At 45.2% G+C, this 26,552-nt stretch overlaps 1 protein-coding gene and 1 non-coding gene across 13 annotated transcripts in view; both read left to right on the top strand.

Annotated features, from left to right (window-relative positions):
• The window catches only part of LOC146891081 (uncharacterized), a 135,160-nt gene that overhangs the window by 9,994 nt on the left and 98,614 nt on the right, over window positions 1–26,552 (top strand). For 3 of the 12 annotated variants that reach the window (XR_014998007.2, XR_014998001.2, XR_014998002.2), the window contains one exon: window positions 20,976–21,179. The exons of the other annotated variants lie outside the window; for them this stretch is intronic. The gene's annotated coding sequence lies outside the window, so the exon portion shown is untranslated. The remainder of the gene's footprint in view (window positions 1–20,975; window positions 21,180–26,552) is intronic. 12 annotated transcript variants of the gene reach the window in all.
• Window positions 1,430–1,731, top strand: LOC146891082 (signal recognition particle RNA). Its single transcript, XR_014998205.2, has one exon.

Genomic DNA, 26,552 nt, shown 5'->3' with positions numbered 1-26,552 from the left:
GAAACTGGGCTGTTCTGGTGCACGCATTTAATCCCAGCCCTAGAGAGGAATATAAAATAGTAGGAGACAGCTCTCACACACAGTCTCACTCTGAGATTCCTGGAGGCAGGATTGCCATTTTAGACTGAGGTAGAGATAAGAGTCAGTGGCTGACTGCTTTCCTTTTTTGGTCTTCAGGTCGAACCCCAATTTCTGCCTCTGGGTTTTTATTAATTGTACTACAAACTCTGATGAGGTTGGAAGATGACTTTTGCCTTTGGTCACTTTCACTTCTTTAAGCAGAAGCAGGTTTACCCTTTTTTAATTTACAAATTCTTTTCATGTAACATATTTTCATCATGTTTTCCCCTCCCCCCAGATCCTCCCTACCTCCCTACCTATCCAATTGCATGTTCTCTCTATCCAATTGCATGTTCTCTCTCTCTCTCTCTCTCTCTCAAAACAAAGAAAAAAAATCAAAACAACAAAACAGTAACACAAGAACTGCCAAAATAAAACAAAATGAAACACAAAGCCCACAAAGAAACAAACAAATAAACAGGAAATCACAGAGTTCATCTTGTGTTGGTCAACTACTCCTGGGCATGGGGCCTGTTCCAGAATGTGGTTGATAGACCCAGAGACACTCCATTGGAGAAACTAGTTTCCCTTTCCCAGCAGACATCAGCTGCAAAGAGCTTCACAGCTGGGGATGGAACTCTGGGTCTACTCCTCTATCCCGGTGGTAGGATGGTGTCTGGCTTGCACCCGTGTGTGCTGTTAGAGTCTCAGTGAGTTCATATGTGCATCAGGCCTGCCGTGCCTGGAAAACAATCACCCACCGCTTCTGGCTCTTACAATCTTTCCACTCCCCCGCCGTCCGATCCTTGAGGGGAGGGGTTGGAGGGAGCTATCCCATTAGAGCTGAGTGCTCCAAAGTCTCCCACTCTCTGCCCATTGTCCAGTTGCAGGTCTCTATGATAATTACCATCCACTGAAATCACTCTTCTCTGATGAGGACTGCACAACACACTGAACTCTCAGTATCATGGGAGTAACAAAAGCATCAGGAGCCATTTGACTAGCCCGTTCCTTTCTCAGAATAATAGCGGTAGGGTTTCCTCTTGAACCGTAATCTTTCTAATCTTAGGTTCTTGGCTCTTAAACAAGTGTCAGGTATAGTTTCCATTTCGTGGTGTGGACTTAAATTCAACTCCATGTCATGGTTTCCCTGTCTTCAGTGTAGACAGCAAGCAAGTATTTTACAGCTGCTAAGCAGGCCAGTGCTAAGCCCTTGGGGTACGAAGAACACTAGAGATTCTAGCCTAAGGGACTTCCTGGATTGGTGTGTGTGGTAAGCTCTCTGTAGTCTTCTCTGGGAGCACTTCAAGACATCAAAGGACAGAAGCAAAAGGAGTGAAGGTCAACAATAATAAATAATTAATTAATAGCCGGGCGCGGTGGCGCACACCTGTAGTCCCAGCTACTCGGGAGGCTGAGACAGGAGGATCGCTTGAGTCCAGGAGTTCTGGGCTATAGTGCGCTATGCCGATCGGGTGTCCGCACTAAGTTCGGCATCAATATGGTGACCTCCCGGGAGCGGGGGGAACCACCAGTTTGCCTAAGGAGGGGTGAACCGGCCCAGGTTGGAAACGGAGCAGGTCAAAACTCCCGTGCTGATCAGTAGTGGGATCGCGCCTGTGAATAGCCACTGCACTCCAGCCTGGGCAACATAGCAAGACCCCGTCTCTAAAGGAAAAAAAAAAAAGTAAATAAAAAATAATTAATTAATAAACAATAATAAATAACAAGCAATAATAACAAATAAATAATAAATCAATAATAAAGGTCTGAGTTTATTTCCTATTACTGCGATAAAATACTCCAACAGAAACAATTTAGAGAAAGTATTTATTTTAATTCACAGTCTGTCATGGAGGAAAGTCAACCACAAGGAATGTGAAGCAGCCAATCACATACTGTATGCACATTCTGGTAGCAGAGAAAAATCAATGCTTGCTGCTGCTCAGTTCTGCCTCTCCTTCCGCACTGCCCAGGACCCAGTCAGGAAATGATGTCACCCATATTGGCTGGGCCTTCCCACCTCAATTAAGGTAATCAAAATGATTCTTCACAGCCATGCCCAGAGGCCCAGCTCCTAAGTGAGTCTACATCCTGGCACGCTAACAACACTAACTAGTCCTAGTAAGCGATGCTCTGACATCAGATACAATATGGGTATACAGTCCATGACGCAAGTGCTGGACATAGAGTCTTTGAAAACACAGGCTAAAACAATGAATGGCCAAGTCACTGAAGACATTACTCTCAGAACGCAGCTTCCTGAGGAAGATGGAGGGCAAAATTTAAGGTCCCTCTCATTTGGACAATAATCAGAGCTTTTCTTTTCTTTTCTTTTCTTTCTTTTTTTTTTCTTTTTTCTTTTTTTCTCTTTTTTGGTTTTTTTCGAGACACGGTTCCTCTGTAGCTTTGGTCCCTGTCCTGGAACTAGCTCTTATAGACGGGGCTGACCTCGAACTCACAGAGATCTGTCTGCCTCTGCCTCCCGAGTGCTGGGATTAAATGTGTGCACCACCACCGTCCAGCTTTTAATCAGTGGTTTTCAAAAGACTTTTCATGTGTATGGTTAGGGCATCCAGAGCAGCCAGCCCCAAAGATGGCTGCTTTCATGTACTCATTCATTTCTGTATTCTCTCCCATGCAAGACGAGAAAGGTGCATGCATCAACAACCCATGGCAGAAGTGATGAGTGTGGCTTCGGGGTTTGATCCGAAAAGGGGTTATGGTTTCTGCCTTGCTATCTCTTGGATCACTTGCTGTGGTCGAGGTTAGGTGTCGTTTTAGGAAGATCATTATGTGCCATGTCTTCAACCATATAATAATGCATGTTGTTTATTTGTAGATTTTCAGTAACCAAGAACTTTTTTTACACTTTAATTAAAAAAGACTAATTCAAATATAATTGCATCATTTCTTCTTTCCTCTTCCCCCCTCCAGCCCCCTCCCATGTCCTTTCCTTCTAGCCCCTCCTATTTCCCTCCCCTCACCCCCTTTCAAATTCATGGTCTCTTTTCGTTTGATTATTTTTATGTACACATATACGCATAAGTATATAAATACAGCCTGCTGAGTCCATTTCGTGTGGCTGGTGTGCATGATTTCAGGGCCGACCATTTTGTATTAGATAACCAGTTAGAACTTTATTCCTATGGAAGACTGATTCTCCTCTCTCAGGAGTCATCAGCTACCTGTTGTTGGGATGTTGCAGGGTGTAGTTTTCCTGTCATTTCTAAGAGATCCAATCTCACAAATGACTTCCTGGTCCTCTCGTCATTAAAATCTTTTCACCCTCTCTTCTGTCATGAGCCTTCCCTGAGCCTTACGTGTGGGAGGTACGTTGTAGATATATCTACTGGGGCTGCATAGTCTGTGATCAGTTGACACCTGATTTTAACGAGCTGTAGATTTCTGCCATGGTTTCCATCCACTGCAGAGGAAAGCTTCTTTGATGAAGGGTAAGAGCGCCATATGTCTATAGCTATTGGGAAAAGGTGGAGAATGAAGTTAGGAATTCTGCTTGTTTACTCAAGGGGCAGTAGTAGGTTCACCCCTAAGACCCATAACCTCATTAGGCCTAGGGAGTCAGCTGGGTTTCCAGCACCAGGCATGATTTCCCTCCTGTTAAGTGGACCCTAAGTCCAAATAGAGAGCTGTTGGTTACCACCATGAATGAGAGCCACTATTGCCCTTTTAGGATACTGTGCCATGCTTGCCATCATTGTGATTCATAGGAAACAAACATTTCTTAGTCAGGCCAAGCACAAGGTAAAAACTTGACTTTTGTTTGTCTTTTTTTTTTTTTTTTTTTTTTTGGTATGTGAGATAGTTTAGCTTTGAGATGGTTTAGTCTGGCTTCAAAATCCTGATCCTCTTGCTTCAGACTATCAAGTGTTGGGATTACAAATACTCCTGGATAAAAATCTCAAAAGATACCAAAGATGACCAGTGTCACTATAGCCCCTGAGATACAGTTCACCAGAGGTGGCCCATTAGTATCATATAGAAGGTAGAGTATCACATAGCTAACTCAACAAGCAGAGATCTTCCCATCCATGCCTGTGCACATTTTAACACCAGGGACAAAAAAATTATCTAACACATTCCACACACTCAGACACTAAGTTATTCAGATTCATCAACATTGTAAATCATCGGGATACTACAACAATGGGGCCGTCAGAGAACTTCTCGGGATCCGTGTTTTCATCTTCCGTCGTTGTGTCTGCACTTCCCCTAGGTAAGCGTCTCCAAGTCTAATTGTTAAGACAAAGTTCATGCATTTAAAAATTCTTTCAGCCCCAGCATGGGAAATGCTTTGGTTACAACTGTCTTGATTTACAAAGTAAGACTGCGAAGTTAAATGACTTTTCCAAGCCACACAGCTGCCATACACGGCAGAATTCATCTTCTGCCACAACTGTCATTGCTTGCTCAGCTGTACCAAGTGTCAGAACAAGCTACAGGATGTCTGCCCGGAGAGGTAATCCAGGAAGGTCAAGGACTCTCCTGGGTTCCCAGCTGCCCTTCTAGAGCTGCAGGCTGGGAAGAGAGCAGCCTGGCCTTTCCTCTTGGCATCTGAAAATCAACAGAAGGGGATGGAGCTGCTGGGGCTCGTGCCTTCCCAAAGCAGCATCAGTCCGCCCAGAAGTTACTGTGTGGCCAGCTCTGTGAGCAGCCTGTTACTGCAGCAGGCTGACTCACAGCCTTCGCTGTCTCCCTATCACAGTCCCTGACTCTCTCTCAGGTTCTCAGGAGGAGTTCGCATACAGCACAGAGCCTGAAATGATAAGGCGGTGCCCAGGCCAAGAGATGTTTCTTCCTCTCCTCTCTTTTCTGGAAGAAGATCCTATAGAACAGGCTGGTTTCCACTGGGGGAAAGTGACTTCCAAAGAGGTGTGCGATTAACAGATATGTACAGAGACAATAAAAAGAGGGATTTTCCTTTTCATATCCATACATGGACAATTCTCATAAAAGGGCTAGTTTGTGAGCATGAGTAAATACACATGCACACACACACATACATGCATATACACATACATGCACACACATACATGCATACACACAGGCACAAACGCATACACAAATGCATGCAAACATGCACACGTACACACACATGCATACGCGTACACACACACACACACACACACACACACACACACATTCTCAGACCTTTCCATCACATGTAAAACTACAGCCAGCAAGGGTTTTCCTCAGTAAACTGTCCATGAACAGGTGCCATTTACATGTAATTGAGCTGGACCAGTGAGATGGCTCAGTGAATAAAGGTGCCAACCTTATGACCTAAGCTTGATTCCCGAGACCCACAAGATGCAAGAAGAGAACCAACTGCCTTCAGTTGTCCTCTGGCCACACACATGCCAGTGTGCCTGCCTGCACATATTCGCACACACTAAACGTACAAACAAATAAATCAAATGTTTAGAAAAACTGAATATAGTTGAGCTGATGGCTGAGATCATCTCAACGGCAGGATACAAAACGTGTACATCCTAATTAAGCCTATCCCCGAAGATAGCCTGAAAATTGTAGGGTTTACCTAGAGCTAGGATCAGGAAGCATTTATGGGCTGATAACAAATTGCTATGTTCCCAGGTACACAGCGGAAGCGGCCTTGACCAGACACGGAACAAACTCATTAGAAGATCTGAGGCCTCTCTGCCCTCTAAGAGCAGGCTATGCTTTCTTTGAGGCTTGCTGAAGCCGCGAGGCGCTCCCCCCCACCCCCTGCAGCACCTCGGAGAACTTAGGCTGAGCTACCTTAGCTTGCCCAGCGTCTTACTATCAATACAGATCAGAAAACTGCACACAATGGGCTCTGTTTACTTCTAGGAAACAGGCTTCAGCTACTAGAAAATACCTGGCTCCTGCTAGCCATCATGATCCAGGATGTGGGCTGAGGAAGACTTTATTCCCCTGGTCTATGACAGCATATAACTTGTCCTCAGGAGGTGGTCACACATAGGTAGGACCGCACACAGAAAGACTGCCATCTGGTTTAATGCTCTGAGTTAGTCACCTGAAGATTATTTTTGATTTTTTTTTTTTGAGACAGGGTTTCTCTGTAGTTTTTGGTGCCTGTCCTGGAACTAGCTCTTGTAGACCAGGCTGGCCTCAAACTCACAGAGATCTGCCTGCCTCTGTTTCCCGAGTGCTGGGATTAAAGGCATGTGCCACCACCGCCCGGCCTCACCTGAAGATTATTACTATGTGAACAAGTGATAGGATGTTTCCATTTTGTACTGGGCCCTGTGAATTATGTAGCTCATCCTCTTGACCCCTCTGCCCTTTGCAGAGAGTTCTCCTCTCTAACCATAGTGGTCTGAGGGATTGAGGCCTACTCCCTTCGTCTTTGCCGCCTTCTTCTTCCTCTTTGTCTTCCTATTCTCTAGTTTCATTCATTGCCAAAAGAAGATGTGTGAGCGTATGTGTGGGTATTTATTTAAGCAATGACCATAGCACTGAGGAATATAACTGCACCTCTTCCTGCCAGCAATCATTAAATGTCTCAAGGAGGCGAAAGGGCTGAGCTTTTCCCTGATCCATGACGGGATATTGGTAGGCATGCCTGCGCAGGTAGGCACTGCTCCTGGGAGTTCACAAGAACAATGACCATGTCATGTCTGGAAGAAGACAGCATTTCATGGCACCCCTCCCTGCTTTCTCTGGCTCTTATTTCCCTTCGGCTCCCACTCCAGTGTTCTTGGAGCCTTGAAGGGGGTGACACAGATGCCCCATTTTTAAATCTGAGCACCCAGCACTCACTGTTCCCAGTGCTTTGATTAGTTATGAGTTTCTGCATTGATCATCGTTCACTATATACAGATCAGCACTTCTCTATGGCATAAGCAAATATTTTTTTATTTCATGTAATTTATTTATTTATTTATGGTGGGGTAGGGCCAAGACTCGGGTCCTCGGGCTCTACAGCAAGTGCCTTTACTGAATGAGGCATTTTGTTGGCCTTAACATAACATACTGGAAGGCACTTTGACACTATGTCCATCTGGAATCTCTTTACTTTTCTCCTGTTATTAAAATGGCTGTGAGGTGCTCCCTTTTAAGTTAAGAAATCAGAGGGAAGGGATATCTTATTGACTGTTCTGCTGTGAAGAGACACCATAACCAAATTAAATCTTATAAAGAAAGCATTTAATTGGAGGCTCGTTGACTGTTTAGAGGGTCAGTTCATGATCATTGTGATGAGAAGCAAGCAAGCACACAAGCATGGCACTGGAGCTGTAACTGAGAGCTTTACATCCTGATCTGCAGGCAGTAAGCAGAGGGGGAAAGACTGGAATTGGCAGGCCTTTTAAAACCTTAAAGCCCACCCCCAGTAACAGACCTCCAAGAAGGCCACACCTCCTCCAGCAAGGCCACACCTCCTCCAGCAAGGCCACACCTCCTCCAACAAGGCCACACCTGCTAATCCTTCCCAGAAAAGTTCCACTGACAGGGTTCAAGCATTCACGCACATGAGCCTATGGAGCCGATGAAACGGCTCTGGCGGTGAAGGAGCTTGCTACCAAACCCGACAGTCTGAATGTGATTCCTGGAACAGATGTAGCAGAAGGAACAAACTGACTCCATAAGTTTTCCTGTGATCTTCACACCATGCTGTGGCACAGGCACACACCCATCTACTGAATACGGAAATACGTGTAAAAGAACTTATTTAAAATAAGAAGCAAAAGTAAAAAAGAAGAGAAAAAGGGTAAGGATAATACCACCAAGCCAAGAACAAAGTTAATACTGAAAAAGGAGTCTTGAAGTCTTGCGTGCCTGCTGTAGATGGGATGAAACTTGCCTCAGAACTTTCTAGCTGCCAGGGAAATAAAAAAACATTTTCAGTTATTTGTTCTTAACACCTCTGGAGATTAAAATAAAATCAGTGTATTAAGAATAATACAATAATTGCAGCCTCTGTGCTCTAAGACAGAGCTATTTGGCGATGAGACAGAAGTTTTTGTCATGAACTGCCATAAAGCTAACTTTAAAGAATTGATGGTCCTTGATGGATACCCTTAGTATGCAGTAGCATATATTAGAAGGTTTATTTAGACTATCTGTAAAAATTACTAATGATGTAGAAAAACAACGACAGTGCGTTCCGCTGATAGCTAAAGGCTGAGATTAATTGTTATTTGAATTTAACTGCAATTATGAGGGCTGGGAAATGTAACTCAGCAGTAGAGCACTTGCCTAGCATGCACAGGTCATGGATTTGAACACAAGAACTATGATAACAACAAGAAGAGCAACAATAGCAGTCAAAGAGACTTAGTGGTTTGTATCAGTGAAGACAAGGAAAGCCACTGGGCGATGGTGGTGCACACCTTTAATCCCCAGCACTCGGGAGGCAGAGGCGGGTGCATCTCTGTGAGTTCAAGGCCAGCATGGTCTATAGACTGAGTTCCAGGACAGGCTCCAAAGCTATAGAGAAACCCTGTCTTGAAGGAAAAAAAATGAAGAAGAAAGGAAAGCAATGCTACCATAACAAACAACTCTGAAAGCTTTTTGACACATAACAAAGTCCCATTTCTTCCTTGTAATGTCTATTTCCCTTGGGCTAACTCGGTGTCTGTTTTGTGTCCTCTTGTGCCAGGAACATAGTGATGCTGCTGCAAGATTTCCAGGACTATCAGACAGGAAATAAGTGGCACATTCGTGGTGGTACTGTATCTGAAAGCATTTGTCTCCAAACACCAAATCTCAGGTCTACTCACCTTGTTTTGGCCAAAGCAGCTCAGAGGGCACACCTATCTAAGGAGGATAGGAAAGGTAACCCTACCATATTCCAACAGTGTGATGAAATGCAAGTCTTTGGAATACACACCGCATGATATACTTAGGGAACTATCTGTCTGTTCTCCCCCATCTCACTGTCTATCTATAGAAAGATGGTAATCTTTCTATCTATCTCCCTATTATCTACATAGCTACCTATCAACCTATCCTCTATGGTCTAACATAGTGCTGGTGAATCAAGCCCAGGGCCTAAGCAAGGTAGGCATGTCCAATAGCACAGAACCTGCTACCTCGATAGAACCATTTGTTTAAATGGGTCTATCAGTTGTCTATTGCTGTGCAATGAGTACCTACCTTCTAAAATTGTTGGAGGTGGAGGTAGGGAGATAAGGAGTTCAAGGCCAGCTTTACCTACACAGTAAGTATGAGATTAGCCTGGACTACATTCCAAAATGTGTGTGTGTGTGTGTGTGTGTGTGTGTGTGTGTGTGTGTGTGTGATAGAGCGAGAGAAAGAGAGAGAGAGAGAGAGAGAGAGAGAGAGAGAGAGAGAGAGAGAAGCAGGGTATGGTCACATTACTATAATTCCAGCTACTCTGGAGGTCAAGGCAAGAGAATCATGAGCTTGAGGTCAGCTTTGGCTACAAAACAACAGCTTCAGAACACTAGGAATTTGTGTGGATGCCTTTCCCCATCCCACTCCCATTCTCAGCCCACTCCCATTCTCAGTGTACAGTCTAGGAAACATGTGCCTAGACTTATTGAAACTGTGATTTTGCTGTATTGCTCAAGCTTGCCTCAAATTCATAAATTTGCAGTAGCCTCATGCCTCTGTTTCCAGAATGGCTGAGTCTATACACATGGGCTACAACTCCCAACAACCTATGGTTTCTCTTATTGAGCATCTTCTTTCTTCTGGGCATCAGGGAAATCCTGAAGATGCATTGGAGAACAATGATGACATAATCTTTCTCTGCTGAGCTTGAGAAAGGCCACCCATGCATAGGAGACATGAGTGCTGGGCAAAGGGGAGCCTGAGACCTCCCCAGTCGAAGAGTCAAGCCAAGAACTCCTCCTTTTGCTCTAATCCAGGTCTCTTACCCTCATTATTATTATTATTATTATTATTATTATTATTTACCATCCATTAAATCTTGCCACTACCTTTTAGATCGCAAAGGTTTTGAAAGAACAATCTATAGCTTGCATTGGAAAGAACACTTTAGCCTGCTCTCTGGCAAGAGGCAAGAATGCTACTCAGTTGGCTTTGATCCAATAGCAAGAGGAATCAGTCTAGTCCCTGTGCATAGGAACTTAACACCCTTGCTAGAAAATTTCCAGTTAATTATGGTCAGGATAATGAGATGTCAGTTCCAGCTCAGAGGTTTTCATACCTGGGGTATACATGTACCAGGTGGCACACACACTTTTACATTTTAATATCAGTGTCATTTTAGTGAGTATGAGGATAAGTGGAACCAGCACCCAATTGGGTGTTATTTTGGGTGTTCACTTATATTGGGTGAACACTTATATTGGGTGTTCACATGTTCGTTCATTCATTTCACAGATAACGTACTGACTGTGACCCTGTCTCACATTGCCTAATTCCTGGGTAGCCAACAGTGTGCAAACATCCCAAAGTCACCGTTTTCACAGATTTTTGCACTAGATTCGAATAATTTATGTACATGCTAAAGCAAGGTGATTTAAGGAAAGAAATCCACAAACATCACCAAGTCAGGAAATACTAGGGGTAATCAGGAGTCAGCTCTTATTTGATGGGTGACTTTGAACCAGTTGCTTAATCTTTCCGTGCCTCGGTTTCCCCTTTAACAACATAGTGCTAGGAAGAGTCTCCATATAGTCTGAGTTACAATAGCCATTGCATGAGTTGACTCTGTGATATGCACACGGGGCTGAGCGCATAGCAAGCATCCCTGAAATATTTGTTCACTTGGCTTTCAGTGCAGGATAGAAGTTGTGAAGATGAAGCGATGACTCAATTCTGGGAAGCTCAGCCCAGGATCTTCCCAAGCACCCGGGGAACTTGTTAAGGTGAGCCTTTCCCAGGCTCCACCCTAGGGAATTCAACCTAGTAGATTTGGGGCAAGGCCCAGGTTTTAACATCTTCCCCTCACCTGCTTTTATGTGAGATATCCAGGGCTACTTTTGGGTTCAGATGTCCCGCCGCCCTGCCCTAGAACAGAGGAGGATAGAGTGTGTTGGGACCATTTGGAGTCCTGGCCTCCAGCTGCTCTTCCCTGCTAGAGATCTTTACTTTCCTTCTGATTTGAGTTACCAAAAGCTATGTCAAAGTTGTTTACCAGCTCTGCTTCACAAGCGCGTGTTGCCTTGGCCTTGGGGATCAGAGGATGAGGTTTTCACCTGTTGGCCCACTTGACTGGGGTATATAAGCCTCCATGGTGCTATTGAATAAGGGGCTTCTTACCAGTGACTAGAGGTCCGTGTCTCTGTCTCTCTGTGTGTCTTTGTGTGTTTCAACCTCCAGCCCCATGCCCGAAGCTCGCAAACTGTATGGTAGCGCATAGAGCACAGACAGGCATTGTGCGCAGTAAGAGTGCCTCTTTTGAAGCTCTGATATTTTGGAGAATGAGCTAACAGGCCAATAGGTGCATTTTAGAGGTGTCTGGCAGAAGGAGCAGCGGGTACAAAGAAGCAGAAAAGAACAGGTTTGTTCATGAAAGCTCAAGAAGTTTGCATGAATGTGTGTGTGTTGGGGGGGTCAGTATGTGAGGCTCTTTAGTGACTCTGGTTTGAGGGTGCTGCGGCTTGTTCTCAGCATGCAGAACATGCTGAATCAAGCCTCGTGGAACTCTGCCAACCAAGAGTAGTTTTCAATTTTGAAAAGTTTGCGCTTTCAGACTTAAATGATCACATCTAGAAATTCAAAGCAGCTACCATGAGAAAAACTGACTTGGAAGTGATTGGCAGGTTGATAATGCGTTCCTCTTGACCAACAGTCCTTACCAATACCCACCCCAGTGATTTTAGGGGAAATTTAGGGGAAAGAGTCTACTGAGGGTCAAGAAAATAGCAAGAGTAAGCCAAGTGGGATGGCCTACCCCGGTAATTCCAGTATTGGGGAGACTGAGGCAGGAGAATTGCCCTGAGTTCAAAGCCAGCATATGGCCTACAATGAAATCCTGACACAGAATAAAATTTAAAGCTGGGCAATAGTGGTGCACGCCTTTAATCCCAGCACTCGGGAGGCAGAGGCAGGTGGATCTCTGAGTTTGAGGCCAGCCTGGTCTATATGAGCTAGTACCAGGACAGCAAGGACTGTTACACAGAGAAACCCTGTCTTGAAAAACAAACAAAAGCAAAACAAAACAAATTTAAAATAGCATTTTCAAAAGAAGAAGAGAAAAGAACAGAACATACCCAGTGGCCCTGTGTATTTTGGGAAAGATTGACGGGGGAGTCTGTTGAAGAAACAAAAGTTCTGGGGGCCATTTTCCTAATACTGCAGCAGAGGGAAGAAAATGTGTGCTGGGATCTGATGGACCCAGCATTGATGTGTGACTCCATCTTGAATTAGCAGCATGACTTTTGACAAACCATGAAGAGTACCCTAGAGAATGTGGGTGACATTCGCATGAGAAGGGTATGGCACACAGATACTTGGCACATAGGAGAGCTGATCTGATGGCAGGCAGTTTTTCGTCAGAAATAAGTTGACATCCAAAAACCAAAAAAGAGGAAGGCCCAGGAGCGAGGAGTTGAGATGAGGAAGCTCGAGACTTGCGGAGAAAACAGTCTGAAGTGCATGCAACTAATATATTTGACAAGGGTTGCAGATTTAGTTCAGCTTTCTGGGGACCTTGAAAGCACAGAGCGATGGGACAAGGAAAAGAGAGTGCTCCCAGCTGGTGGGATGTATACACACACACACACACACACACACACACGGAGAGGGAGAGAGATGTGGGGCAGGCCTCTGAGCTGCTGTCAAGCCCGACATTCATGGCTGCTAGGAGGAGCCAAAGAGAAGAGGAGGTGTTAGTGGGCAGAGAGTGGGAAGAGAAAGCGAAGTCAAAAAGGGAAGGAAGGGGTGTGGTTGGATGTGCAAAGGACCTCATGCAGGAGAGAAATTTCTTCCAACAATCTGAGTTCATTTATCCTCATGAAGAAGTTTAACCTAGATGAGGCTAATGATGGTGATGATGATGGCGGGGGGGGGGCAGCAGTGGTGGCGATTTGCTTTGGAGTCAGGGTCTTGCTACAAAGTCCCCACTGGCCTGGTACTCACTATATAATCTGGGCTGACCTTGAACTCCCAACAATCCTCCTACCTCCAGTTTCTAAATGGGTGAATTACAGGTGTGTGTGTGTGTGTGTGTGTGTGTGTGTGTGTGTGAGCATTCTCAGCTTCCAATATGGATTACTACTATGTTGCACTTTCCCATTAGAAGTTGATCACAGAATTGTTCTGAGTTTCAACACAAGCCCCAGTGCAGGCGAATGTTGCGTAAGTGCAGGCTCTTCCATCTGCACAGAATGGAGCTGTCCTTCCCGAATCATGTCTACCAGGAACTTCAGAACACTACGTTATTAGAAATCACATCTTTGCGGATATCATTTGTTAAAATGAGGTCATATTAGATGAGGGTGGATCCTAGGTCTGATGGATGGAGCCTTGCAATAAAAGAGGGGTCTCAGCTGGGGAAATAGCTCAGACAGTAAGTAAAGTGCTTGAAGCTTCACACTGTAAGGGCTTGAGCCTTATGCCCAAGACATGTAAAAATGTTGGATGTGTTGTCGTTAATTTCTAACTCAGTACTGTAGGCATAAACAGGAAGATCCATGGAGCTTTCTTTTTTCTTTTTTTGGTTTTTCGAGACAGGGTTTCTCTGTGGCTTTGGAGCCTGTTCTGGAACTAGGCTGGCCTTGAACTGACAGAGACCTGCCTGCCTCTGCCTTCTGAGTGCTGGGATTAAAGGCCTCTGCCACCAGGCCCGGCTCCCTGGAGTTTTCTAATCAGCTAGTCTATCCTAACTGGTGAGCTCCAAGCCATGAGGGATCCTGTCTCAAGGGAAGTAGACAGCGTTCCTGAGGGTGATGTCTGAGCTTGTCCTCTGGCCTCCAAGTGCATGGACTCACACACGATATACACACAAAGAGACGATAACACACATATGCACGCACATATATACACAAACATGAACCATAAAAGAGGAAGGTATTCATGTAGAGCCACACACAGATGGGGAAGAATGTGATGTTGACAAGGTAGCCAGGAATTCAGTGCTGTAGCTGCTAGTCAAGGGGAGCAGAGGATTGCTGGTATCTGGCTGAAGCCAGAGGCAGGAAGGACCTTCCCTAGGAGCCGATACCATGATTCCAGACTTCTGCCGTCTGGAACTACGTGAACAAAACACTGTTGGTATAAGTCACCAAAAGGTGGTAAAGTGTTACGGGGGAGGGGATGCTGGGAAATTAATCTACCATCTTAAAGGAAGGGACAGGCACTGCTTACTCCATAACGCTATGCTCATGGTAGCATGTGCATAACTGAACGGTGTCCTCATCTGACAGGGCTTGGTGGCCGCTGAAGTTAAGACTCCGTTTATACAGAGGAAGATGCAGTTTGGATCCAGGAGACTATTATGAAATGGCAGTCCAGTCCTTGTCAGGAGACTTAAGGAAGCCAGGAATACTGACTGAGCTGGAATCTCAGCACTTGGGAAGTAAAGGAAGGAGGATCTTTGTCTAACAAAGGGAGTTCAAGGACAGCCTGGAAGACTCAAGAGGCCTATCTCCAAAACAAACCAACATATCAAAACAAACAAAAAACCCACTTAGCAGACAGACAGAGAAGAGACAGGGTCACTCAAAAAGTGACTTCGTGGGCAAACTTTGATAAGGTTTTGAAAGGTTTGGAAAAAGTAGGCTAGCCAGAGAATTCTCGGGTCCCTCTACTGTTGCTAGAGTTTCTGTACCTTTCCTATGCTTGCCCTGTGGTTGTATATTTCTGAGCCTTTGTCCCTTCTCCTGTGAAATGGTGAACCTATACCCTGGTTTATCTAGGAAGACAAGACCTTGTTGTTTAAAGCAACCCCTTTTACTTTCAATGAGGTCCTTGTTTGTAGTCAAAAGAGGTGAGGCTGTTTTTTACTTGTTACTATATAGCGTTGAAATTATACCATATATTTCAAAGAAAAATTTTCCCCATGATTCTGTTTTTTCAGCCGTCCCATCTCAGGGGTGTTCTGTTATTTGAGAGTCCTTGGAATTGGGTGTCACTAAGACATTTCCAGGCAGTGCAGGCCTGGGATCTGAAAGCAGGTCTCTGGTGTCAGCCAAAGCTGGGATTATATGAGGTCATTAGCAATGTGACCTTGGCATTTGAAGAACAACCACTCTAATTCTGAAGACCATTTTTTTCCCTTATGAATGCAATTAAACTAATCAAATTGTGCAAGCAAAGCATTGCTAAGATGATGATGATGATTCATACAAACTCCCTCCACCCCCCAAACCAAACAAACCAACATACAGAAAGTACCTTAGTGCAATCTTGGCCACAAAATACGGATTTCTCAAGCAGGAGTCTTAAAAAACTCGAAGAACTGTGTTTGAACTGTTAAAAGCTTATTTGGGTTTGAAGTAAACTTCTAGACAGTGGGAGCAGAAACTGCAGCGGAAGTTAAGACCCTACCCGGCCCAGACCACCCACCATCAGCTGTGTCTGTGGGAGAACCTTCAGGACACACGAATCCTAGCTGAAGATAGTGCAAGAACAAAATGTGCAAGCTAAGGAGCAACTCTGGCTGAAAACAAGCCTTGGACCAGGAACGTGTGTGTGTGTGTGTGTGTGTGTGTGTGTGTGTATGTGTGTGTGTGTGTGTTGCTTTGTTCTGACCCTTAATATTCCTGCTTTTCTCAAAGCTTTTGTTAGCGTCCCAAAGCAAGAGAGCGAGATAGTGCAGAGAGAATGTGAGGAATGTTCCACCTCCCTCAGGGCTTTTTATTTGGAGTGAACAGAAAGTCCCCCTGGTTCATTCAGTCCTGGAAGAAGTTTGTTCAAAGGCACCGACTGGAGACTTATGGGACTGGGAAGTCAGAGTGGAAAGAGTGAGGAGCAGGCTTGGAATGGGCATTGCCAACTGTTAAGAGAGCCACACAATTTGGTGTCTCCAGGGATCTATCCAGAAAAGGAGTGTTTGGACTGTTGAGCTCTGCTCGTGGGTCATTTTAGAGAGGCGTGTCTTTGTCTTGCGGTGCTTTTGCTTTTTTGTGTGTCCAGGGGTTTGAATCCAGGACCTAAAACTCGCTAAGCACAGACTTTATCACTGAGAGACACTTTCAGCAAGCAGTCACCCTAGGGAAGATCGAAGTTAGTCTGCTGTTCCCTGGGCAACTCCTGGTTAAAGGAGGGCAAGGTGCTTTCTCAGACTGCCCCAGCCCACTCCCATTTTGGCAAGAGAAAATGCCAAAAGGATGGATGGGGCCAGAGCTCAGCTGGTAGAGTACTTGCCTAGCAGGCTCAAAGTTCAGGACTACAAAAAGGTTTGGGTATGGTAGTATATGCTGTGATGCCAGGCTGACAGGTAATCCCAGCACTCAGGAGATGAAGGTAAGAGGACCAGGAGTTCAAGGTCATCCTTGATTATGTAGAAAATTTGAAAATAGCCTGGGATGCAGGAATCTTCGGAGAGAGAGGGAAAGGAAGGGGGGGGGGGACAGAAATGGGGCAGGGTGGTGGTGGTGCATGCCTTTAATCCCAGCACTTGGGATGCAGAGGCAGGTAAATATCTGTGAGGCCAGCCTGGTCTACAATAGTTAGTTCCAGGACAAGCCCCAAAGCTACAGAGAAACCCTGTCTTGAAAAACAAACAAAAAAATAGAAATAAATAAAACAAAACAAAAAGAATAGAAAAGGTGGAGAAAGCCAAAAGAATATTGAAGCATCATCAAGAAAGAGGACAGAGTGCTGGTAAAACATCACAAGTGCTACATAAAAGTGTGCCTGAGGGACACAAGTAGGGTCCCAATCTGCTCTGGAGGTCCCATGAGGAGCCATGGCAGATGAGAGACAGATGGATAGGCATGCCACACAGAGAAAGTGGGTATTTATTTAGTGAGTTATGGAAGGGAAGGGGAAAGGGGAGAGGGAGGGAGAAGAGGGACAAGGAGAGAGAGGCAAAGAAAGAGAGAAAGAGGAACACAGAGAAAGAAATAGAGAGACAGAAAGAGACAGACACATACACACACACAGAGGTGGGGGGGAGAGGAGAGGAGAAGCTACCCCATCAGGAGAGAGACAGAAAAGAAGGAGCTCAGGCTAGAAGTACAAGGAAGATCTGCTTGCTTCAGTGGGTGGGGCTTCTCTCTTAAAGGGACAGGACAGATCATTATAAGGACTATACAGAGAAATCTTGTCTCAAAGAACAATCAAATATGCAGAATGTTAGACTGGTACAAGCTGCCATGACTTTGTCAAAATCTCATCTGTGTGAGATGGCAGGTTGAAGTGATGGGGCTGATCTGGGCTTGGATTCCATTTCTTTCCTTTCTTTGCCCAAAGTGCTGCAGCAAATTATTTCACTCCTCTGGATCTTTCTCCTTTGTTAACTGGCACAACTGTTCGAATGTTGTCATAAAGAATCGGTGAGACAGAAACAACTAACCTGGGCTCATAGGAGCTCACAGAGTTTGAACCAACAACCAGGGAGCCTGCATGGGACTGATCTAGGCTCTCTGTATATATGTGACAGTTGTGTCGCTTGGTCTACTTATGGGTCTCTTAACAGTGGGAACAGGGGTTGGCTCTAATACTTTGACTGGCTTTTGGGAACCTATTCCTCATACTGGATTGCCTTACCAAGCCTTAATGCAAAGGGAGAAGCTTAGTCCAATTACAACTCGATATGCTATGCTTTGTTGATAGCCATGGGAGGCTTGCCCCTTTCTAAATGGAAACAGAAGAGAGGATTGGGAATGGGAGACAGAGCAGAGGTGGGGGTTGGGATATGGAAAGAGAGGAGGGAGGGGAAACTGCAGTCAGGTTGTAAAATAAATAAATAAATTAATTTAATTTAAAAAAAAAGAAAGGAATTGGTGAGAAGTCAGGAAGGGCAGTGCATGCCTATAATCTTAGCACTTGGAAGGCAGGAGCGTCTGTAAGTCTGAGGTCAACCTGGTCAACATAGTGAGTTCTAATACAGTCAGGACTACACAGAAAGACAGTGTCTCAAAAAAAAAAAAAAAGAAAGAAAGAAAGAAAAACAAATTGGTGAGGAAATACAAATGCTCAGTATTATACTAGGACATAAAAAAAAAAAACCCTGCGAATGGCAAATGCCAGTGCTATCATCTTTGTTTTCATAGTTATATTCTCCACAGTATTTATGTTTTTTTTTTTTTTCTGTTCCTGACCCTGGTTATAGACAGGGTGCTAGGGTCTGGGGGAGGTGGGGGATAGCAGCACAGGCAGCTAGTGTTTTGGCTTTTAGCGCTGTGGCTTCCCACTACACCATACTCACGACAGTGGATAGGTTGCCACTGTAACCACCGGTCCAGAAAACTCCAGAGGAGTGATGGGACTGCTTCTGCTTTGAGTTCATTTTAAACAATGGTCCAAGTCCCTGCAAGCTTTGGAATCACCCTGTGTCTCATCCAAAGGCGGATGTCCCTTTGTTCTTCCTCCTCCTCATTTCCTTGCTTGCTTTCTGTCCCCCTAGGACGTTTCACTCCCTCTCTCATAGCAGGGCCTCAAGATATTCAACATGCTTGATTTCCAACCATCCTCTGTATCCTGGCTGAACACTTTCCCATAATCTCGAGGTTATCAGATGCTCTGTCAGTTCACATAGTCTGAACCGACAACCAGGGAACCTACACGGGACTGACGTAGGCCCTTTCCATGTATGTGACAATTGTGTAGCTTGGTCTACTCGTGGGACTTCCAACAATGGGACCAGGGGCTTTCCTTAACGCTTTGGCCCAGCCGTAATACAAGGGGAGGAGCTTTATCCTACAACAACTTGATATTTCATGCTTCGACTGGCTTTTAGAAACCTATTCCTCATACCGGGTTGCCTTGCCCAGCCTTAATACAAGGGGAGGAGCTTGGGCCTACCACAGCTGATAAGCCATGCTTTGTCCTTGCCCCACTATTTTGCACCCTGAAAATACTCTGGTTAATTAGTTGTGTAAATACTTGTTCAGTGTAAGCCTTGTCTGCTAAGTGATGGAGTATGGCTATTCCACACTGACGCTTTTGTGCACAGCCCATGGACTGGGGAGTTCTTGGATATGAAAGCAAGATCTGTGCAGAGCTGGAGTCTGGATCTGTTTAGAAGATTCATTCCAGTGCTAATTGCTTGTGGGTTTAGGAGATCATTTGGGGTTCCAGAAAAGCAAGGGAACAAATCTTATCTCCTAGAATACCTGATGTCTTAAAACAACTGTGCCGCAAACAAGTACAGAGATCTCTGAGGAGCTGCGTGTTGGCTTCGTGATGCTATGCAAGGGCTCTTGTGCTTTTCACATCCCCAGCCCAGAGAGACTGCTACTTCTGCAGAGGCTACCCTTCCAAAACAGGCCCAGACTGTCCCAGCTGCACGTCGCGTGGTCCTTGTCAACCCTGAACAGGAGGACAGAAAAAATAATGTGTTGAGTAGATTACCTGCAGGCACTTCTGGTCATGGTGGTAGAGTATACTTATTTAACTGTATGACTCAGGGCTTTAGCTGTATTTGTTTTTCAGCTTCTCACACACAGAACTTCAGAAAATTACAGGCCCCGAGGCCTCAGCCTTCAGACTCTGTTTCAGTAGCTCTAAGATGGAACACGAGAATCTTTCGTTTACAAAAAGTTCTCTTCCAGATGTGAAGAATTAGGATTTTAAAAAACAACACGCTCTTCCTTCTATCTCTGAGCAGCGAGAACCGTAATGATGTAGAATTGAATTAGGGGGCAGTCTTTTTTCTTTTTCTTTTTTTTTGGTTTTTCGAGGTAGGTTTTCTCTGTGTAGCACTGGCTGTCCTGGAAGTCGCTCTGTAGAACAAGCTGGCCTTGAACTCTTAGAGATCTGCCTGCCTCTGCTTGTTTTGTTTAGAGGGCTGGGACAAAGGCATGCTCCATCACCTGCTTCTCCTTTTCTTATTTTGACTTTTAACTCCTTCCCTTTCCCTTGAGACTGACAGACTGACAACCACAGTATCTCGACTATCACAGAAGGGGCAAGACTCCGGTAACCAAGCCTATTAGTTGGTTGAAGGGTGGGCACATGGCTTCAGAAGACCAATCATAATCCTTTCTGCTGTTTTCTTCTGACTGCAAAGGAAGGGGGTCTTCATTCTTCCATAGTGAAAGTGAGTGCCTTAGTACAGCACGGTTTAGGAAGACGAGGCAGGACCGTTGCAGGCATTTGGGGTTACAGAGTGAGGCTCTGTCTCAACAATTCCACTCCCCCTCTTCCCCCTGAAAAAAAAAAAGCCTCAAAAGTTAAAAAAATAAAATAAAATCTTTTAAGGGATCAACAACAGCCTATAGCTAGCTCCTGGCAGCTGTGGGACAATTGCGTTTGTGACAAAGCTACAGAGAGGATCCTGAAGTTCATGTTTGAGCCCTAGATCCAGTCATATTTCAGGTGCATAAACTAACATCTATCTTTTCCTTCCCTCCCTCCCTCCCTTCATTTCTTCACTTCTTTCTTCCTTCGAGGACAGCCAGAGCATTACAAAACAGAGACCCTGTTCTCAAAAGCCTAGCAGGGGTAGCTGGGGGCGGGGTAGGGATTTAAACATGAATTTCTCCAAAGACAAATGTGAAAACGTGTGATGGTAGAGAACTGTGGGGGCCCAAGGATGGGAATTGCCTGGCCAGTGAGGGCACCACCGGCAATCCTTACCTGGAGGGAAGGAAACATTCCTCTTCACGCTCGGTCATATTGTACACACAGCGCAGAGAGGGCTCCAGACTCTGAGCATCGCACCTATGACTGGCCACTTGGATTTCTTTTTCTCTTCTGTCTGCAATTCTTTCCCTCTTGCGTCTAGCCTACCATCATGGAAATCTCTTACACCTGTCTTATCAGCTCCGAATCAAATCATGCAAAGCTTCCCCAATCAGAACCCCTTCCTTTGCTCAATGTATCGTCTTTCCTTGCCTTTCTAGCTATGCAGCCTGAAGCAACTTTGTTTCTACTTCACCTGCTGCTCAGGTCGGTCCAGAGACATCATCAAAAAACCCTTCGCGCAGCCGTTTAAAGAAGTACTGAATTGCGCTTTCACGCCAGGCACTAATTGAGCAAGACCAAGGAGGTTCCACCCTTCCCGAGGTTGATCTGATGAGCAGGACACGTGACCTGGAAGGATGGAGGTAGAATCCCCAAACTGCCCTTGTCTCAGTGTTACTAACGGTAAACACAGAAGGCTGAGTCAGGCTATCTGGCTTCTGTGTGTATAGATGGATGGATGGGTGGTGAGTGTTTGTATCAGAGAGGATAGGAGGATGGCTTTAGACTTCATCCAGCAGGTAGCAGGATGTAAACACTGAAGAGGTTTACAATAAGCAAGGGCCCAGTGTGTCTGTGATTTGAAAAGATGGCTCAGTTTTGCTGTGGTGAAAGAGACAGTTGTTCTCAGACTTCATCAAGTTCCAGGACTCATTAGAACATTTTCTGGGAGAGTCAATGGTGCAAGCCTGTAATCCTAGCATTGTGGGAGAAGGTAGAAGGTCCTGAGGTTTGAATTTGTCCCCAATCATACGATTCAAGTCCATTCTGGGCACTATGAGACTCTATCTCAAAACAAAAACAAAACCACGTACCAAAATAAGTCAAAACAAAGCAAAAATAGGATCCTAACTGAGAATATAAATCTAATTGTATCCGAGAGTCACACTGGAAATTCTTGGAGAAAAATACTGCATGAACCTTGGGGCATGGTGTCCCAGGCTGCTGATAATCCCAACACCCAAGGGGCTGAGGCGGGAGGTTTGAGAGTTTGAGGCCAGCCTGGCCTGCATAGTGAGATCTTGTTTCAAAAGCAAACAAAACCCAAAGTGCTATAGGAGGGCTGGGTGCTCAGAGAGCTAATTAGCTAACTATAGGCATTGTCTCAAGCAGATGAAGTATCCTGGTGGATACTGGGTGGGTGGGTGGGGATAGAAGGAGTGGCCGGGAGAAGAAGCCTCTCATCTAACCCAGTGGATCCTTGCTGTACTTCTTGCTGCCCTAAGACACAGTTCATATAGCAAAGCATCCTTTCTGGCATTAACTCTCCCTCATTCGGGCTTCACTGTTATCTGCTGTTGAGACTTTACCTTTCGCTTCTTTCTCAGGACTTCCTTAATCTGTTCTCATTCCTTGTTCCCAGGACTTGAACTCCCACCTACTGTGCTGGAAGTGCCCTGAAACTTGTTTTAAAATTTATTTAACTTTATTTTATGTGCATTGGTGTGAAGGTATCAGATCCCCTGGAACTGGAGTTACGGTCAGTTGTGAGGTGCCACGTGGGTGCTGTGAATTGAACCCGGGTCTCCTAGAAGAACAGTCAGTGCTTTCTAACCACTGAGCCATCTCTCCAGTTCTGAAACTTTTAATAAAAGAACCCACAGTCTGTGTGGGTTGTTGCTCGTCATAGAACACTTACCTAGCATGCATGAGGCCCTAGAGTCTATTCCCACTGCAATAAATTAAGACTAGCACCTTTAAAAAGAACCTCAGCGTTTGGTGCTTTCTTTGTTCTCTGCCAGACTACAAATGCCTGGGGCAGGATCTGCTGTGTCTTATTTATTATTATCCTCTCTGCCCCTCAACACACACACACACACACACACACACACACACACACATACACACACGCTTAGTATGAGTGCATAGTAGGGACTCAACTCTGTGTGACTGAATAAATGATCTACATTTCTGCTTTCACTGTGTTTCAGCTTCGTGAACGCAAACAAATCAACAGCTCCCAGTCTCAGTCTTGTATACAAAAAGGGCATTAAAAGTAGAATTCACTGCTGGGTGGGGAGGCACACAGCTTAAACCCAGTACTCAGCAGGGAGGGGCAGGCAGCTCTCTTGAGTTCTAGACTAGTCAGGGCTACATAGTGAGATTGCCCCACTGCCACCCGCCCCCCCCCCCCAAAAAAAAAGAAAAAAAGAAACAGAATTTACTTCCTAAGTGTTCCTTTGAGCCAAACTGGGGATGGTTGCACATGCCTTTCATCCCAGCCCTTGGGAGGCAGAAATTCACTGTGTTCAAATTTGAGTTCGAGGCCAGCCTGGTCTATAGAGTGAGTTCCAGGACAGTGAGGGATACACAGAGAAACCCCTCTCAAAGAAACCAAAACAAAACAAAAAAGGAGTTGCTTTGAGAATAAAATGAGATAATGTGTGTCAGTTTTTCAGTTTTTCACAGTAGACATTAGCTGCTACTCCTGTAAGTGATATGTGTCATTGGGCCAGCAATTTAACATGCCCGTATAAAAGCTTCAGTATTGTCACATTCAGCCATCGTTCTCTAGCTGAGGTGGCTGTGGGGGTCGTGCAGGGGTGACAGGTGTATTCTGACACAGCTTTCCCCAAGGATCCCAGTCCCCAAACCCTACAGAGCTTTGGCTGCACTAGAGAGTTCAGCCCTTCAGGAGGAGACGGGGTGACAACAGGCAGAGTCTTGTGTGGTGGGGCCCCTAGGCATTGTTTGGAGACAAAGAACATTCTTTTCAGCCTCAGAAGATCTACATCCCATTAACACTTGTTCCCCTCCACCCTGTCTTCCTAAAGAGCTTATTTAAAGACCTAATATTGAGTGAAACCAAACTCAAAAGGGAAGTCCCGCGCAGTCATTTAGTCAGCTCACACCAGTTTGGCAAAACCACTATTACCGGGTTATTTTCCCTAACTTGTCGGTTCGTTGGACTTCTCCAGAAAGAGATTGAACAACAGCAACAACAGAAACTGGTTAAAGCTTTGGTAGTGAGTCGGGGCACCCTTTTGGTCTAGTTTTATTTATTTGTGTAGTGTCGGCGATCAAGCACGGGTCCTTCTACGTGCCAGGCAAGTGTCCTATCAGTGAAATACAACCGCAGTCCAGGCTGCTTTGTTTAAAAGAAGCCCCTGTCCTTGTCCTGTTGATTTTGTTTCTACACTCTACAGCCTTTGAAAGAGACCTCGACTGCTCTCCAACCTTAAATGTTTGTTCCCAGAAGGTGTATATATACAGTGGTGTATTTACAGACAGGTTTGAGGACCATCTTCCAGTGTGTTAGAACCTAAGGATTAATTTTGGTTGGGACGAAGTGCTTCAGGGTCCTTTAACAGTCATATCAAAAAATTAAATTATTAATTGAATGAATCATCAGTTATGGTAGACAAACCACAGAAAATCCCCCCACTTTTTTCTGTCTTTTTCCCCAAGTTTGGTTCCAAAGATTGTCTTTTTTTTTTTTTTTTTTTTTTTTTTTTTTTTTTCGAGACAGGGTTTCTCTGTAGCTTTGGAGCCTGTCCTGGAACTAGCTCTTGTAGACCAAGCTGGCCTTGAACTCACAGAAATCTGCCTGCCTCTGCCTCCCAAGTGTTGGGGTTAAAGGCATGCGCCACCCGCCGCCCCAGCCAAAGATTGTCTTAAAGACCAGCAGAGGACTCTACTTACATGTCTAAGTTTGGAATGAATGATCCAAGTACAATGCTAGGATTATAAAAATTTTGTTCATCTTAAAGTTTGATTGATTGCTCTATAATGTTGGTCTCCATTGTTGCTCCCAAATGTCATCGTGAAATTTCACCTCCTTCCTCATTCTATCCCTGAGCATCACCATCCCAGAAATTCTCTGGGGGAGCCCTCAATTCCAATGTCATGGCTAAACGACAGAGATTAGCTAAGCTTTGTCTAGTCCAGACCCAGTTGAAAGTGCCCCCCCATCTTGATTGTTTCATACAAAATTGATTGCACAATGTCCCAGACCCCTGGGAGTCCAGACTGGCTATGAGAGCCTTCCTGACTTTCTGGAAGGAAGTTGTCTGATGTCCTGTTTTCAGATCATCCTTCCCTGACTTGGTAAAGCTGGAAGGTGCCCTCATAGGCACCTGGGATACTTCCCTTCCATTCCCCACAGCCAAACTCTGGATCTTTAAGCCTGTTTCCTGATCATTTGGAAGCGGGAGTTGTTTTCCTAATGAGGACTGCTTTCCTACTCCTTGGGCTTGCCCGGGCTTAGTGATTCAACCTAACCTCTTTCCAGTTCTCAAGTGAGTCATCTCAGGGCTGCACTCCAGCCTGGGGCCACAAAGGGGCATAGACGGAACAGTTTAAGAGCACCCCATTTTTGTTACCCTTTGAACTACTCAACGTCTGGGTTTTGTGTTTTCCTTTGAATTCAGGATAGAGGGTGTGACAGTTTGAAGTGCAGGATGGGTCTCCAAGAGCCCAAAAGAAGGATGAAAAACCAAATGTTAGATGCTTGAATAGAATCTCTTAGGAGGTCAAAGGCACAGTTATTGGCTTCTGAGTGATGGACGTTGAAGTCCCAAAGCCACTCCAGGATGCTAGAGACTTTTTCTGAGACAATTAAGTCGTTTAGAACATTTAGGATCCCTTTCCTCGGCCTCTACGGACACGTCTCAGTTTCTGGCTTCGTCTGCGGGCTTTTGGAGACGTATAATTAATAAGACACCCATTCTAAAATGCCTTCCCATGGACTAATGATGAGCGTGTGTCATGAGTGTGTGAAAGTGCTTGGGTGGAAGGAGAGTTTCGTGACTCACATGACGAAGCCTAAGTATGTTTTATTTTATGATCTGAACAGTAGCATTTCCAAACTGGCTCCTTCCCAGGGGTAAGCAGGGATCTGATGTGAAATAAATAAATGGGTAAGGCAGAGGTGAATGAGCTATGTGCTTCTCAGAGTAGAAGGCTAAGTAACAGTCAACCGCCTAACTCCCCACCCCACCCCCCAAAAAACTCCCACAAAACCCCAGAAAACCCACCAACAAAAACAGGGGAACTGACACCCGAGCAGGTCTGAAGACTGAAACTTAAATGCCTCCCGTTCTCATAGGTAGCAGGGCTATTCTTACTGGATGAACCAAGTGTTGAACTGATGCTGAATCCCTTGGGTGCACAGATGTGTCATTTCATGCCTGTTTCTATCTGTGTAGTAGGAGGAAATCACAGTCCCTCTTTTACTATGGCACTACCTACCGTAGACTTCTAAGTCAAAGCTCATTCTCAGGCCCCTCATCAGCAGCTTTCCCCAGCTGACACACCAAGGAGCAAAGGCATGGCAGCATGACGTGTTTTCAAGATGTCTTCACGCATTGAGTGCTACAGCCCTCTCTGAACTTTTACAGCTTATTTTGGAAACCAGGTTAGACCTAGGCAGTGGTAGCATTCCTTCCTTGGGTTCTTCTGAGGCTTAGGAGGTAAGTATGGGGAAGGGACAGCCACCTGGGAGCCAGGCTAAGAACAAAAGGTGGCTCCCTCCCTTCCCCCCACCAACTCCTCTGCAGGGCCAAGTCTCTCCCTGGCTTGAACAGAGGAATGGCGTTCCTCGGTTAACTGCAGGGGATTTTGCCATCCCTTTGCTCTCAGTGTATTTAACTGTTATCTTTAACCTCTCTGGCTTCTGCCTCTAACCTTCTCACCCGCCTTTTGCCCTTTCCTAACTATCAACTTTGGTTCTTATCACCACTTGCAGGAAGTGTCTCTAACCCCAGGAACTTTGAGGCCCCCAGCCCTGTTTTAACAAA

The sequence above is a fragment of the Myodes glareolus genome, chromosome 19, assembly GCF_982192425.1.
Source record: "Myodes glareolus chromosome 19, mMyoGla1.1, whole genome shotgun sequence".
Taxonomy (NCBI): Eukaryota; Metazoa; Chordata; class Mammalia; order Rodentia; family Cricetidae; genus Myodes; species Myodes glareolus.
Note: the sequence above shows the minus strand (reverse complement) of the source record. Positions and strands in the feature narration are given on the sequence as shown.